Raw genomic sequence first — 16,691 nt, 5'->3', positions numbered from 1 at the left:
GTGAATGTTCTGATGAACTGCAAGCACTTGTGCCCCTACGACGTGAACACCCTCGACGGACCCGACAAGCTGCAAAATCCCACCCCCACACTGTAGAGATCCCTAGATGTAAAAGATCTTTCTACTCTAGTAGTTTCTTCCCCAGAACCGCTAGACTTTGGAATTCCATTCCAGGTCATTGCTTCCCCAACTGTACTGACATGCAGAAGTTCAAGTGCAACGTGAACCAACATCTTGCTCCCCAAATCCCTACATAGTACCCCAGTAGTTGTTTCCCCTGATAGTAGCCCCCTACACCAAAGTGGCAATGTGCCTTGTTTGGGGTGAAAATGTAATAAAAAAAAAAAAATTATATCCTGCCCGCGGTGGTATGTTAAAAAAAATTCAAAGATAGCTGCCTTCAACGCGCTCTCATAAAAATGTGGTTTTCGCTGTAAAAAAACTACTCGATTAAATTAAGTGAAATTTTATTTGTTGAAATCTTCAGTCTAAAACGGATACGTACAATATAACATTTTTCGATATTTTCATTTTTTTTTATGTCTTGATTAAACTGTACAAGTACCTATTTTCTTGTATGAATGACGGTGTAAACATCAGCGTAATATTTTTTTTATAATCCCGAAAACAAAAAAATATATATAAATTTAAACCCAGGATCATTAAGAAAAATAACTAAAAATGGTATTATTTTAATAATGATTAATTTTGTTTTAATTATTAATTAAGACAAATACGGATGCGGTGTTTGATTGTACTTAACTCGCGCTTGGTGTGGAGGAGGAGGGGGCTAATTGTTTTTGTACAACAATATCTTAAGACTTTACAAATAATCTTTGAAATAGTCCCAAAAAACTAGTATCTTTCATGGGATTCTTACAAGGAATTTATTTAACTTCTAAATTTAATTGAATTTGTTATTTTCATTTGTCAGTTTCTGTCGATGCCATAAAAACAATTTTCAAAACAACGCTTTTTTTTTTGTATCTTTTTTTCCGTATCGATATTAACTTTAGGCACGTACAATAAAGTTCGTTTCCAATATCTTCATTTTTAATGTGTTTGGTGAACTGCACAAGCACCATATTAACTTTAGGCTTTTATTTTTCAAACACAATTAAAAAAATAACCAGGAATCTAAAATTAATAAATAAATAAAAATGCGAAAAGGCAGCTTTAAAAACTATCAGTTTCCGGCACAAAATTGCACGTGCAACGAATTAGAAAAATAATAAAAATGAAACTTGTAATCTCTTCTCTCTCATGTAAATATTAAAATGTTAAATAAAATAACATTAATTATATCCGTGATATTCACCAAATAGATCGGCTCTATTTTGAAATGATTTCTTTTTTTATTTTTCCTCTTAAATTTTGTTTTCTGCGAACTTGCTCTTCCGTTCGTCATCTTGAATGTTAAGTTGAGCTTGTAAAGTCAATCGCATTTGAGAAATCGTTTCCTTTATAAAAACAGATAAAGTTAATCGAAAGCAGATTATAAAACAAAAACGTAAGTATTACTACATGAATTTAGTATCGATTTTTGCGCATTTGCAGAATACGTTAAAAATGTAACTACATTTACTAAGCGAAAAATCATAATCAAAATGTTGATTTATTATTGATTTTTTTTTTGTTTTCAACAATTATAAATAAATTCTGTATCGTCTAAGAAAGGAAAAAATAATTTTATAACTTTGAAATATTTTCAACTATTGTTGTTTTTTGTTTACAAAAAAAAACTATAAATCTTAAATGTTTTTCATTGTTTAATAGTTTTTGTTTTCATCTTTTTTTTTCAATTTTCTCAGTGGATTATTATCATTAATCTATTATTTTATTTTCAATACTTAAATATTAAAAAAAACAACGACCAATGTCTAGAATCTGATGTAAAGAAAAAAAAAATTTAAAAAGTCTTTACAATAAAAAAAAAACTTTTATAGTTTATCGGGTGTGCTGAAAACGAATATATACTTCAAAAGTGGCGCAGAGAATTAGATTTCATGATATGAGGAAATTAGATTTCATGATATGAGGAGAATTAGATTTCATGATATGAGGAGAATTAGATTTCATGATATGAGGAGAATTAGATTTCATGATATGAGGAGAATTAGATTTCATGATATGAGGAGAATTAGATTTCATGATATGAGGAGAATTAGATTTCATGATATGAGGAGAATTAGATTTCATGATATGAGGAGAATTAGATTTCATGATATGAGGAGAATTAGATTTCATGATATGAGGAGAATTAGATTTCATGATATGAGGAGAATTAGATTTCATGATATGAGGAGAATTAGATTTCATGATATGAGGAGAATTAGATTTCATGATATGAGGAGAATTAGATTTCATGATTTGAGGAGAATTAGATTTCATGATATGAGGAAATTAGATTTCATGATATGAGGAGAATTAGATTTCATGATTTGAGGAGAATTAGATTTCATGATATGAGGAGAATTAGATTTCATGATATGAGGAGAATTAGATTTCATGATATGAGGAGAATTAGATTTCATGATTTGAGGAGAATTAGATTTCATGATATGAGGAGAATTAGATTTCATGATATGAGGAGAATTAGATTTCATGATATGAGGAGAATTAGATTTCATGATATGAGGAGAATTAGATTTCATGATATGAGGAGAATTAGATTTCATGATTTGAGGAGAATTAGATTTCATGATATGAGGAGAATTAGATTTCATGATATGAGGAGAATTAGATTTCATGATATGAGGAGAATTAGATTTCATGATATGAGGAGAATTAGATTTCATGATATGAGGAGAATTAGATTTCATGATATGAGGAGAATTAGATTTCATGATATGAGGAGAATTAGATTTCATGATATGAGGAGAATTAGATTTCATGATATGAGGAGAATTAGATTTCATGATATGAGGAGAATTAGATTTCATGATATGAGGAGAATTAGATTTCATGATATGAGGAGAATTAGATTTCATGATATGAGGAGAATTAGATTTCATGATATGAGGAGAATTAGATTTCATGATATGAGGAGAATTAGATTTCATGATATGAGGAAATTACTTTTTCCAAAAGTCGGGATCACCATTTTACATTGTACTACTAGTACACTTATTGATCCATGCTGAAATAATGTTAGTTTTAGAAAGCCATTCTTAACATGGGGAGAGGAGGGTGTTCTGTACCTTTCTGTATTTAAACTTACAATTCAATTAAAACAGACATAATACAACTTTAATTAAACTTGTAAATACTATTTTAAAAATAGCGCGGATCAATAAGTGCACTAGCACAAAATGAACACCTACTTTCAGGCCACACGGTGATAATTTTTTCTGAGGAAAGGGGCTGCCTGAACACCGTTTTTGTGAACTGTTACTTTCGACCTTAACAATCACTTTTAACGTGACTATTTTTGTAAGATTTTTGTATGCTGAAAACGAATATCCCATTAAACGTTGTCACAAACAAGTTGTTTTCCAAATATTATACAATGTAAAAAATTGGCCACCACTAATAACATAAAAAAAATTACACTGCTTAATAATCAGAAAACTACTTTGCGGCAACAATATGCTTATGCTTGCATATACAGAAATGGTCACCACTGATAACATAAGGAATGACACGCATCTGTATACAATTTTTTCTGTTCTTTAATGTCCTCGTGCTCAACTCACTAGGGTGTCATACAGTGATTGCTCATTTTACGTTAAATTTATAATGAAAAGTGATACCCCACTTTTTAAAAAGTACATTTTGTCATATCATTAAAACTATTTCTTTGCACCACTGTTAAAGCATATATTCGCTTTCAGTACCTCCGATAAATTATAAATGTCGTAATCGTGAAAGATTTGGGGGAGGGGTAGAGATTCTAGACATTGACCAGAAAAACTTCTTTATAATTTATTATGAAAATAATTTATGAATTTTAAATGATTTTCACTGGTTTAAAGTAAAAAAAATGCTTAACGCATGCATGGAAGTGGTACATTCCTGTGCACTTGTCACTAATCTACCAGATTATCAAAAAAATTTAAATATATACAATTTTTTAGTTGTGTTCTGTTTCTAATACAAAGTTCTAGTAAATCGATCCCCCATTTTGGAAACATTGACTTTTTAGCCAATTTTACAAATTTAGCTTTGTTTTTTTTTTTTAGCTTTTTTTGATATTTAGTTGTTTTCTCCTTTCTTTGATTAAATGTTTGTATTCTCGTCCAGTGGTTTCAATCTGTATTAGTAACTGTTTACACATGTAAGTGTACCAAAGAGTTTTTCTGTTAATTTATTTGGAAATGCAGTTATCAAATTTTCTGTTCGTTTGTTTAAAAAATGTTGATAATTAAAGAAATTTATTATGTTGTATTTTTAATTATTCTAAAAAAATACATTCAACAAACCTTACAAATAACTTTGATGGTGGAGGAGAAATCCTTCACGATTGAGACAATTTTTATTTTTGTACCTTTTCTCCACGTTAAAAAACGACCCTGGTGTCTAACTCTGTCCCGTGGGGAGGCATAGTAAATAGGTACATTAAAAAATAATCATGATTTTTAAACAAATGACAATATTATGGTTCTGATTTTTTTAGATGAGGAATGATTCTTGGTATTATTTAGATTATAAAGACTACTGTTCTCATCTTATGTGTTATTTATTGTGCAAACATTGTAAAAATAACTTAAGATGAGAACAAAAGTCCAAATGATATGAACAAATCACAATATGTTTTTTTCTTTATGTATTTTTTACATGTCAAAAACTTTTGTTTTTTCTTTCCTTGCAATAATGGAGATTCCATAATTGTGATATTGACCCTTTAATTTTAATTCTGTTTTGAAAAGTGAAGATGACATAAAATTAAATTATTTTGTATTTTGGGGACATTAGCTGCGATAGATGAAAAGGAAGTTATTATAAATGGGGCTTTCATAAGTAGATGTTCTGAATTTGTGTATGGAAAATCGTAACTTATTGGCTAGCATGTGTGTGTGCTTCAAGAGATTGGTCATGTAACAAAAAGGAAAGAAAGAAAGCCTAAAATGGTTGACGGTCACTTGTACCATGCAGACGGTTTCGATATTTGCAAAGAAAAACATGGTAAAAAGGGCGTCGTTTATATATCTTATGTTAAACGGTTTACTTCAAAAAGGAAGAACAAGAGAAAGAAGAGAAAATTAAGAATATGCAATCAAAAATGTAAATTGAACAATTCTCTTGCAGTAGGTCAATCATTATAAAATCGAGTTACTCACTGAATGTAATGGTAGCTGCATGATTGATCCTAGTGTTGAGTTTATGGTTGGAGTCTAATGGTATATGAAACGTGTTAAGGTTATGGTTGGAGTCTAATGGTATATGAAACGTGTTAAGGTTATTGTTGGAGTCTAATGGTATATGAAACGTGTTAAGGTTATTGTTGGAGTCTAATGGTATATGAAACGTGTTAAGGTTATGGTTGGAGTCTAATGGTATATGAAACGTGTTAAGGTTATGGTTAGAGTCTAATGGTATATGAAACGTGTTAAGGTTATTGTTGGAGTCTAATGGTATATGAAACGTGTTAAGGTTATTGTTGGAGTCTAATGGTATATGAAACGTGTTAAGGTTATGGTTGGAGTCTAATGGTATATGAAACGTGTTAAGGTTATGGTTGGAGTCTAATGGTATATGAAACGTGTTAAGGTTATTGTTGGAGTCTAAGGGTATATGAAACGTGTTAAGGTTATTGTTGGAGTCTAATGGTATATGAAAGTGTTAAGGTTATGGTTAGAGTCTAATGGTATATGAAAGTGTTAAGGTTATGTTTGGAGACTAATGGTATATGAAACGTGTTAAGGTTATGGTTAGAGTCTAATGGTATATCAAACGTGTTAGCGGAGGCAAATGTTGTTTACTTTCATATTTCACCTCTCTTAGCCATCACAAAAATTATGTGATTAAAAACAAGAAAATGTATTCAGAGTGTTCTAATAAAAATACATGACTACTTTTACTAAACTTTAAAATTGACATCCACTGTGGGTATTGCTGGTAAGTCCTAGACTGATATTATCACTGTTAAAATGGGCCAATATTCTATGAGATATGCTACTGATATTCTTAACCAACACAATAGCACTCTGATTAGCTCGTATGGATTAGAAAGGCTTGATTGTCGGCTCTTACAGGATTTGAATGTAAGTATATTCAGAAGCATACTATGCTTCAGTTGACTTTAAATTTGTCGAGGAACTTGATTTATATTAAGCTTAGGTGCACGTTATTTACCGTTTTCTCTGTGATCCGTCTAAACTGATGTCTGCCATCTTTTTTACTCTTTCAAAATTAAGTCAAACAAGAATAATGGAATACAGAAGAGATTTATTCAGTTTGATATTCATTCAAAATGACTGAGTAGTGTGCTAGGGGGAAACAGTAAACCCTCAATTATCATTTTCATACATTGCTACCAAGTGAAACATATGCTTCACAGTACATTTTTCATCAGCAGAAAAAATCTGTACATTTCGTTTTTATATAAAAATGTAAAAACTTATTTTCTGTTTCGTTACTCCCTCTTATTCTAAATAAAGAGGGTGTGGACCGGAAGGTGGATTGATGGAGTCACACATGTGTGATGGTGATTGTCAGCTGACTGTAAACTTCTCTCTTCTTTTGGCTTTTCTTCTGGGCTATATATGTAACCTGCTTTTAGCAGTGCGCTCACCTTTGAAAGTTGTGTATGTCAAATAGTTGAGCTTTCACCACTGAAAATATCAATTTTGACAACCTGACCCCATTGATCATAAATAATGGTTTTATCATAATCTAGGACTACCGTGCGTGCATACTGCTCGAGTTAATAATAAATTTATAATCTTTTTTTATGCACTCTTAACGCTTTGCATACTGTGTCGAAGTCGTTAGCTGCACTCACCTCCCAAAGTATCCTGAATGTAATGAACCCTGAAACGGATTTTTTTAAAAACAGAATATAGACCTTACACAAGCTAAACTATTCCCTCTCACTTGTTCCTCTTCCCCACTTCCAAACTCCGAACCTATTTAGAACTTTCTGAACAAATCCTTATTTTGTCTTTGACATCTGCAAGTGATGCAAATAGGGGATAAATCGCATCCAAACTATTTGCAAGTTTATCATTATGCTATGTGTCATGACTCTCCTCTCCATCAATGGTAAGCTAGACTCCTCATCCGGTCTTTTCCATTGATGTCGACTCCTCCATATTGGGGTATCAGTTTATTACATGGCTGAATTGCTATCCGACTCAGAGCAGCCAATGTAGATTTTCTTAACGGTTTTTCACGTTCCTTGATTGATGGATATGAGACGTGAGTGTTTTTTCTCCAATCTTAAAATCCATGAACTTTGTTTTCTCATTCGAATTCTTTATCAGTTTTTCCTAGCTTTCAGAATGTTGTTCCTTACCAATGCAAACGATCGATGCATCTCTTGTGTTGCTCATCACCCTAATATACTTTACAATGCATTAATATATTATGTAATGCCAAGTTTATGTATCTATTGGAGAGCATGATGAGAATTTCGTCATTTCACTCACATTGAATCTGACAGCCACCAACATTTGGTTAATGTATATATCCCATGACTGTTTATTGTTCCCAACTTTTAACTAAAACGTTCTATTTTGCCGTTACTTTGGAGGTGATAAAATGATGTGTTCACATGTTGAGGTCCTACAATGCATTCTTCATCAATTTGTTAACATTTTGGACCCATTGTCTGTGAACAACTGGAGTGATGTCCCGAATCTGAGGAAAATTGCATCGAAGAACATATGAACCACAGTTTCAGCCTTTTTGTAAGAGATTGCAAAAACCTTCGGCAAACCACTATACATATTGATGAACATCACTATGTATTGGTTACGCAAAATAAAAACATAAAAAAGGGCGGAAATATCCAATGCCATTTCTACAAAAGATTGTATTCCTGCATCCAATGTTATTGCTTTCTTACATTTCTAGTTTAGCTTGGAATACATTTGTTTGCATATTCATTCACCTTCTTAAATAAACATGGTCAGAAATATTTTAGCTTATGCAAAGTAAATTATATATATATATATATATATATATATATATATATATATATATATATATGTTTTGTGGCCATATGCTGTGGTACATATAACCTTAACAATTGTTCGCCGTCGGGTTCCAATAAATAATACAGTAGCTTGTCCATCACCATAAACAGTTTTTGTTCCATTTTAGACGATTTACCGTTCTTCATCTGCCTCTTGTTTTCTAATTAAATCAAAAGCCAATCAAATCAAAACCCAATAACTCTATTGAATCAAACTCTATTGAATAGACGATTTAATATTAATATTGAATATTCTAGAGGTATGTTATTTGTATAGATGGTGACATTCATACTATGAAAATATTTATTCAACTTGTTAAGGGCATAGTATATTGTGTAGTTATTAAGTGTATCATGTATGCTTCTTTTTCTATAGTCGGCCATCTTATCTGCATATCACTAAGTTTATGGGATAAGAAGTCTGTTGTCTTTCTTAGGATAAGCCAGTATAACAATGTCTGCAGGCTTCTTTTTAAGCTGACATCCTAGCCACTCGTGGCTTAATTCTTTTCTCTATCAAGCATAATAATAACAGTAATGTTACAAGATACTCTACACTTAGCTACTAATAACAATACATATCAAAATGAGCTAGACAATATAAGAGGAACCCTCCACCAGAGATCTAGACACGAGAGTATTCAAGCGTGATTTGACTTTCCAAGAACGTGCATATGTACCCTCGCTTATGAAAAATCATGACTAAGAGATTCCATGTAAATGTGAAAAATTATACAAATGTGAGACATGTCATTCAAACAGTAAAATTAGAAAAAACATTGAAAAGCTGTAATATGTGGAAAGATTTAAAAATCAGTTTTGGCAGAATATATATGAATGGAAAAGTGAAACCATAGACCCTTATAGAATGAAGTAAATAATTATTAATTGCGAAGAACAGTGAAAAGTATGCTGTCTTAAGGAAACAAATTAGCTTTAAATCAGCTTAAAATACCACCTTTAAGGCAACAAAGCATCTCTAATCGTAATTGTTTCCGTTTCAGGTTAGACAACGTGACGCCTAGTTCATATGCCTTCATTTCTTCTTAGTGACTGTTAGGAGCTCACTAATCTCCACCTTTCTGGTATATCTAATCAAGATATCAGTCACAGATTGAAATGTGATTAGATAACTGCACGAGTGACTGTGTAAAAGCACAAAAAACTGGCACCGTTTGTTATGCCCCTAAATCTGGTCATCCTAGAGTTACTTCTTACAGGAGAAAAATGCTATGGATAGCAACGTCAGAAGCATTTAAAACGGCTTCACAAATTCAACAACAGTGTAATCTTTTTAAAACGTGTTTTCTCTTTCTACAGTTAAGAACAGATTGAAGGAATTTAATTCGTGAGACTATGTTGGAAGATGCAAGGCAATGATTACTGTAAAGAACAGAAAGTGCCGTCACATGCATTGAAGATCATGACTCTTCATATTGGTCGAAAGTGATATTTAGCAATAAATGAAAATCTAATATGAAAGGCACTGACTGCAGGCACTACGTCAGTCGAAGGACGGAGGAAGAATTTAATTTTAGGTGCACTGTTTCAATGCTACAAGGTGGTTGAGGTTCAGTATGTGTGGCGTATTATTAGTGCATAGAGTTTACTTAGAAGTTCGAATTCATTCGATCAAGTACATTTATATGTTGATTGAGCATTTTCTACTCTACTTTGGCCGAAATTTGGATGATAATCCTATATTTATGTAGGGTAATGTTTCCATTCACGCAACTGATAGTGTCAAGAGATTATTTGAAGGGCAAGATATTCAATGTTTTAATTGGCCTGCACAATCTCCAGACCTCAATCCTATCAAAAACATATGACATTGAGAATTGTTTTTGAAAAGAACACTTTTGCTAGATGATGCCACTTGAATTCTGCCCGAAAGATCGCAGATTATCAAATTGCAGAAGTGTTATACTACTAAATATTAACTAGTTCATTGTGTTTATGTTGTATTTAAAGATTTTTTAGTTGAAAATAGAAATAAATTTTGTAAACTAACCAGTATTTCACAAAACTACTAATTTTTTTAATTTCATTAACAATAATAATTTTGTTGACTGACCAGTATTGCATACAACTATACACATTTTCATTTTTGAATTCATTGATAAAAGATGTTTTGGATATTTTTAATACAAATCAACATGAGAAATTCAAGTTAACCATATGAAATATATTTTTTCTAATTTACTTTATATTTTCAGGATTTGCAAGTGAAAAGAATTAAATTAATGGATGAGAAGGAGTTTTCTTCGTTGATGATTTACAAAGGTTTAAAATAATTATACATTTCTTTACATAAAGTTTCTTAAGTTAAAATATACTAGTCTGGTTATCATCATACACTACATTACATACAAATTTTATGGAATATATCTCAAATGGCTGACAAACAACATTCTTGTGACGTATGTGGTTCTTCTTTTGCACAGAAGTCACATTATTTGCGTCATATGAAAACACATACAGGAGACAAACCACATTCTTGTGAAATATGTGGGTCTTCTTTTGCACGGAAATCATATTTGTCGAGTCATATGATAACACATACGGGAGAAAAACCACATTCATGTGAAGTATGTGGTTCTTCTTTTGCACAGAAGTCAACTTTGTTGAGTCATATGAAAACACATACAGGAGATAAACCACATTCTTGCGAAGTATGTGGTTCTTCTTTTGCACGGAAGTCACATTTGTCGAGTCATATGAAAACACATACGGGATTAAAACCACATTATTGTGAAGTATGTGGTTCTTCTTTTGCAGAGAAGTCAAATTTATTGTGTCATATGAAAACACATACAGGAGAGAAACCACATTCATGTATAATATGTGGTTCTTCTTTTGTAACGAAGTCACATTTGTTGCGTCATATGAAAACACATACAGGAGAGAAACCACATTCTTGTGAAGTATGTGGTTCTTCTTTTGCAGAAAAATCAACTTTGTTGAGTCATATGAAAACACATACAGGAGAGAAGCCACATTATTGTCAAGTATGTTGGTCTTCTTTTGCACAGAAGTCACATTTGTTGTATCATATGAAAACACATACAGGAGACAAACCACATTCATGTGAAATATGTGGTTCTTCTTTTGTACGGAAGTCAACTTTGTTGAATCATATGAAAATACATACGGGAGAGAAACCACACTCTTGTGAAGTATGTGGTTCTTGTTTTGCACAGAAGTCACATTTTTTGCGCCATATGAAAACACATACAGGAGAGAAACCACATTCTTGTGAAGTATGTGGTTCTTCTTTTGCAGAGAAGTCAACTTTGTTGAGTCATATGAAAACACATACGGGAGAGAAACCACATTCTTGTCAAGTATGTGGTTCTTCTTTTGCACAGAAGTCACATTTGTTGCATCATATAAAAACACATACGGGAGAGAAACCATATTTATGTGAAATATGTGGTTCTTCTTTTTCACGGAAATCACATTTGGTGAATCATATGACAACACATACAGGATACAAACCACATTCTTGTGAAATATGTTGTTCTTCTTTTGCACAGACGTCTACTTTGTTTAATCATACGAAAACACATACAGGAGAGAAACCACATTCATGTTAAGTATGCACAGAAGTCAACTTTGGGAGTCAATTCATATGAATATACATACGGGACAAAAATATCTCCGTTAAAAAAACTGTAAAATCCCTAATAATTTATGTAGTAGCAAATCATGAGTACTTGTTCCAGAAAGAACAGTTGGAAATAAGTCATACACCATCCACTATGACTACGAACTTCCTACAGCTACATACCTTGAAAATGTGGTGGCTATTAAGCCTGTCATAGTGATGTGGAGCAAGAATGGAATGTGGCAAGCCTAGTTGAAGTCAGCATTCCTAATGATGCTAGCTTAAACAGAGCAGATAGGTAGAAAATAACTAGATACCAAAGACTTATGTACGACATAAAAAGAAATTGGAATCTTACGAATGTATCAATCATACCTCTCATTATAGGATCACCCAGTCTTATGAAAAAGTTTCAGAAACTATCTGGTTAATATATTCCGTTAACTAAGTGCAAGATAAATGCAAACAATAGCATTTGAAGGGACGGTTAGAATTTTAAAACGATCTTTCGGTTGAAGCAACTAAATTAATGGGAGAATGTTTGGCATCCAGTAGAATGTTCCATCCACAGCCAAAACAAAGTTGTAAGAAAATTAAAACAGAGAGAAAAAACTTGTTAGGTATATGGTCTTCTTTGAAGGGAGGTAAAATTTAAAGCGTGGGAGCAAAAAAGATAAGAAAACAAAACTTGTTTGCACAGATGTGAGATTTGATGCATCATATGAAAACACATACAAGAAACAGTATCTGATGATCTTCCAATATCCATATCTCAACAATGTATTGCAGCCTTATGAAACGAGCCAGAACAACCTCTATCATGTAAGTGGACAACCATTTTAATCAAGCCTATTTTACAAATATGACAAAATTAGAAAACAAATCTGCTACGGAAATCACCCAAAGGAGTTGTTAAAAATACTCCAGAACTTCCATTACAAAAAAATTGGAAAAATGGGCCAAACAATATTGTGACATGTATTTTCTGGATTCATTCACCCAGGACTATATAAATTTTAAGGACTATATAAAATGAGCCAAACAATATTTTACATGTATTTTCACGATTCATTCACCCAGGACTATATAAGTTTGAAATACACAGAAATAGTGATGATGAGCCATTTGACATCGAGCAGTCAGGTTCTTGTAGAGGATGGCTACTATACAATGGAATACAATTGAATGTGTAAATATATCCACATGACGATCTATAACATGTTGAATATTGAATGCTGCAGCAAGTATTGGGAACAGCAGCTGGACATGTTATACACCATCCACTATAACTCTACGATTCCGAAAGCTATGAGCCTTGAAATGGAGCTGTTAAACCTGGCATAATTATATGAGACAATAAGTAGAAAGTTCATAAAAGTTCATGCCTTCAATAATACTGTGTTAAAAATAGTGAGAGTAAAAAATAACAAAATACCAGGTTTTATGTACAACGTGAAAAAAATTGGAATCTTTGGAAAATCTCTATTTCAGTAATTATAGGAGCAACTTAAATTAGAAAAAAGAATTTTAGAAACTACCTGGCAAATATACCTGGTGAACAAAGTGCAAGAAAGATTCAAACAATTGATCAAAAAGGAACATTAGAATCTTAAAATGATTGTTCGGTGGAAATGTATGAGATAAAGGGTGACTGTCTAGCATCCGGTAGGATGCGCCATCACCAGCTTAAACAAAATAATTAAATTAAAAAAGAGACAAACCACATTCCTTTTACATATGTTGTTCTTTGCATAGAAGTCACATTTGTGTCCTATGCAAAAACATACAAAAGACAAAAAGAATTTTATTAGAACGTTCAAATATTTATTATTTCATATAGAGTTAAATGTGTAAGTTCAAATATTTATTATTTCATATAGAGTTAAATGTGTAAGTTCAAATATTTATTATTTCATATAGAGTTAAATGTGTAAGTTCAAATATTTATTATTTCATATAGAGTTAAATGTGTAAGTTCAAATATTAATTATTTCATATAGAGTTAAATGTGTAAGCCCCACGTAGGGCGCCATTAATTTCTGAGAACTTCGACTGATGAAAAATGAAAGAAAAGAGAAAAGGTGTATGAAATATACTAACTGGTTTAATAAAAAATCGTAAGAAGTATTTGCAGGAAATTCCTAGATAACTAAACTTTTGCAAGGAATAATTACTGTCTATAAATATCTATATATTGTCAAAATTTTCAATTCCACAACTCGACACTTGTTTCCAAACTTTCAATTCATAAACTCAACATTCTTTCAAGGAAGTGGCACACAGCTACGTATATAGCTCGCATTCTTTTTACTCGTCCATCCACAGCGAGAACTTAAACGATAAAATGTTGAAGTTTAAAATTAGCCAAACCACATTCCTTTGACGTATGTGGTTCTTTGCATAGAAGGAACATTTGTTGTGTCATATGCAAAAAACATACGAAAAACAAAAGAACTTTAATAGAACATTCAATATCTATGCATTTCATATAAAGTTAAATGTGAGACCCATGTAGGGAGCCCATTGATTTCTGAGAACTTCGACTGATAAAAATTGAAAGAAAGGGGAAAAGTGTATGACATATACCAACTGGTTTAATGAAAAATCCTAAGGAATATTTGCACACAATTTCTAGAAAATCAAACGTTTGCAATGAAGCGATAACATGGATAATAACTGTCTGTAAATATCTATATATTCTAATTAAATTATGTGCAAGTTCCAGAAGGATCTCTTCAGACTAACTAAAGTTTATAGGTAAACTATTTATCAGGTAAATTCGACAATTTGTCAAAATTTCTCATTCCAAAACTCGACACTTGTTTCCAAACTTCCAACTCATAAACTCAACATTCGTTCAAGATGAGTTGCACACGAATACGTACTAAAATAAACGCCTTCATTTTACACGTCCATCCACACCGAGAACTAAAATGATAAAATGTTGAAGTTAAAAACCATATTATTGTTATGTGTATATGTATTCTTGTGTTAAAAATGTGCTACTCTCTCACAGAAAAACACGAGAAACAAATATGATACTTTGATTATGTTAATAATTTTCTTTTAAAAACAAAGTTTTTATTCTCATGTAAATCTTAAAAACCACCCAAAATATCTAAGGTCATGTCTTTAACAGTTTTTTACTTTTATTTTTAAATTTAATATATTTCAATAAAACGTCTATTTTATATCAAGTTTTCATGTTTAAATATCTAATTCATGTTTTAACCTTTTATCATTGTTAATTTCATACAAATCTTTATTGTGCAAGATTTTTAAATACGATTCAAGTTCAATAAGTAATGCCTCTGACTCACTTCTGTTTGATCTAGTAGAAATGTTGCATATGCAATGATTTATATCTCTGTTCAGAGTTGTACTTTGCACATATGGCAAACTACAACTCTGAACTTGTTGTTCCTGATTTACAAGCATTTGAAATTAAGTGTGAAATGGAGCATGTCAAGTGTCATGCAGTGATCAGTTCTCTTTTTGCAATCAGGTACACCACAGGACATACTATAGAAAACTTTATGAAATTAAAAGAAACGATGTCACATCATATTCTTGTAAAACGTTGACATTGTGAATTCCAATATGCCATGAAATCTGTAACAGCATCACCTTGGTCTTATTGCCTTCCATCTATCATTAATGAGACAACTGTTAGCCATTGTGAACCTTTTTTGAAGATCCATGCTTGACTATCTGTCAGATCGCTAAAAAGCTCATGACTAGTGCAGGGTCTGTGGAAATTATCTGATGGATTCATAAGTTGCTGACAACTTTCCAAAAGCATAACCGCGTTTATTACTATACTGTACTGGAGAAGTATTTACTTTAGGTGTCTTAAACCGATATCCACAATTTACAGGAGCTTAATATGCTTCAAATTTCAGAAAATATATTAAAGCTATCAAAATCCAGAGTCAGGGCCAGACCAGGAAATATCTCCCCTGCAAGATATGACTCCAATCCACAACACATTGTTCGAGATCAGAAGTGCAGATGTCTATGAAATCCTCTGCCATACACTTTGCCTCACCTTGCACCATCTGATTTTCACATTTTGAAGCCTGAAAATTGTTTTTGACAGGAACGCCTTTGCCGGATGATGCAGCTTGATTCTGATTTAAAAGATGCGAGAAATGTGTAACTCTATGATGTTCTTATCTAGAAAACAAACTAATAACTATGACAATTTTCGTTGTTCTACTTATATGAAAAATTAGACCACGGCATTACGTACTCCTTCCAAATCATACGATTATCGTTTACTGTTGCAGCCTCAGATATCGAGACAAATTCAACAACTATAAACTGATTAGCCATATACAACCTCGACGTAGATAGTAAGTTGTGTAGCAGTTATATTTTGTGGCGTTGTTTTATATTTATGTGAACGAATTTTACTTAGAATGATTGATTTATTATTATTTGATGAAAATACTTTGTGTGGGTGAACTTTTACTGATCTTCTTACACACTCTTCTCGTATCTAAATCAGTTGGCTTTGAAACATTAACAAACTGGTCGTGTAACCGTGCCCATCTAAGTCACCAGAGATATGACATTGCATTTGGTTTAAATCATTTCTTAACTTCTTTCTGTTTTTGAGGAGCGAAAACGGGAAATAAAGTTTTAAAATTAATTTTTTTTTCATGAATTTAACTTTGGATTAAAAACGTTTTATTCGGCATTTTAAAAAAAATTGTAAGTGCAAACCTAATTTAGCATTAAAAAATTGTGTTTCTTTTTTCCATGGACCATTGCTGGGTTAGTGGAGAATGAACACATTGTGAAGTGCTTATTTATTATAGAGAAAATAAATGAAGTATTAATGAATATTGCGGTTTTCAGCTAACAAGTGATACTTAAAACATAAATAGATTTTTAAATAAAAAGTTGAAGAAAGCGGAATTTTATAAGAGATGTTTATATTTA

General features: G+C 31.9%; 1 long non-coding RNA gene across 1 annotated transcript in view; it reads left to right on the top strand.

Moving 5' to 3' along the window:
* Positions 1–1,438: 1,438 nt before the first annotated feature.
* Positions 1,439–16,691, top strand: part of LOC145270517 (uncharacterized) — a 171,845-nt gene continuing 156,592 nt past the window's right edge. The window contains exon 1 of the long non-coding RNA XR_013865410.1: positions 1,439–1,510. This is a non-coding gene — a long non-coding RNA (uncharacterized LOC145270517). The remainder of the gene's footprint in view (positions 1,511–16,691) is intronic.

The sequence above is a fragment of the Euprymna scolopes genome, chromosome 46 (genome assembly GCF_053919585.1).
Source record: "Euprymna scolopes isolate OS-2025 chromosome 46, ASM5391958v1, whole genome shotgun sequence".
Lineage (NCBI taxonomy): Eukaryota > Metazoa > Mollusca > Cephalopoda > Sepiida > Sepiolidae > Euprymna > Euprymna scolopes.
The sequence above is the reverse complement of the archived record's forward strand: the minus strand, read 5'-3'. Positions and strand labels throughout refer to the sequence as shown.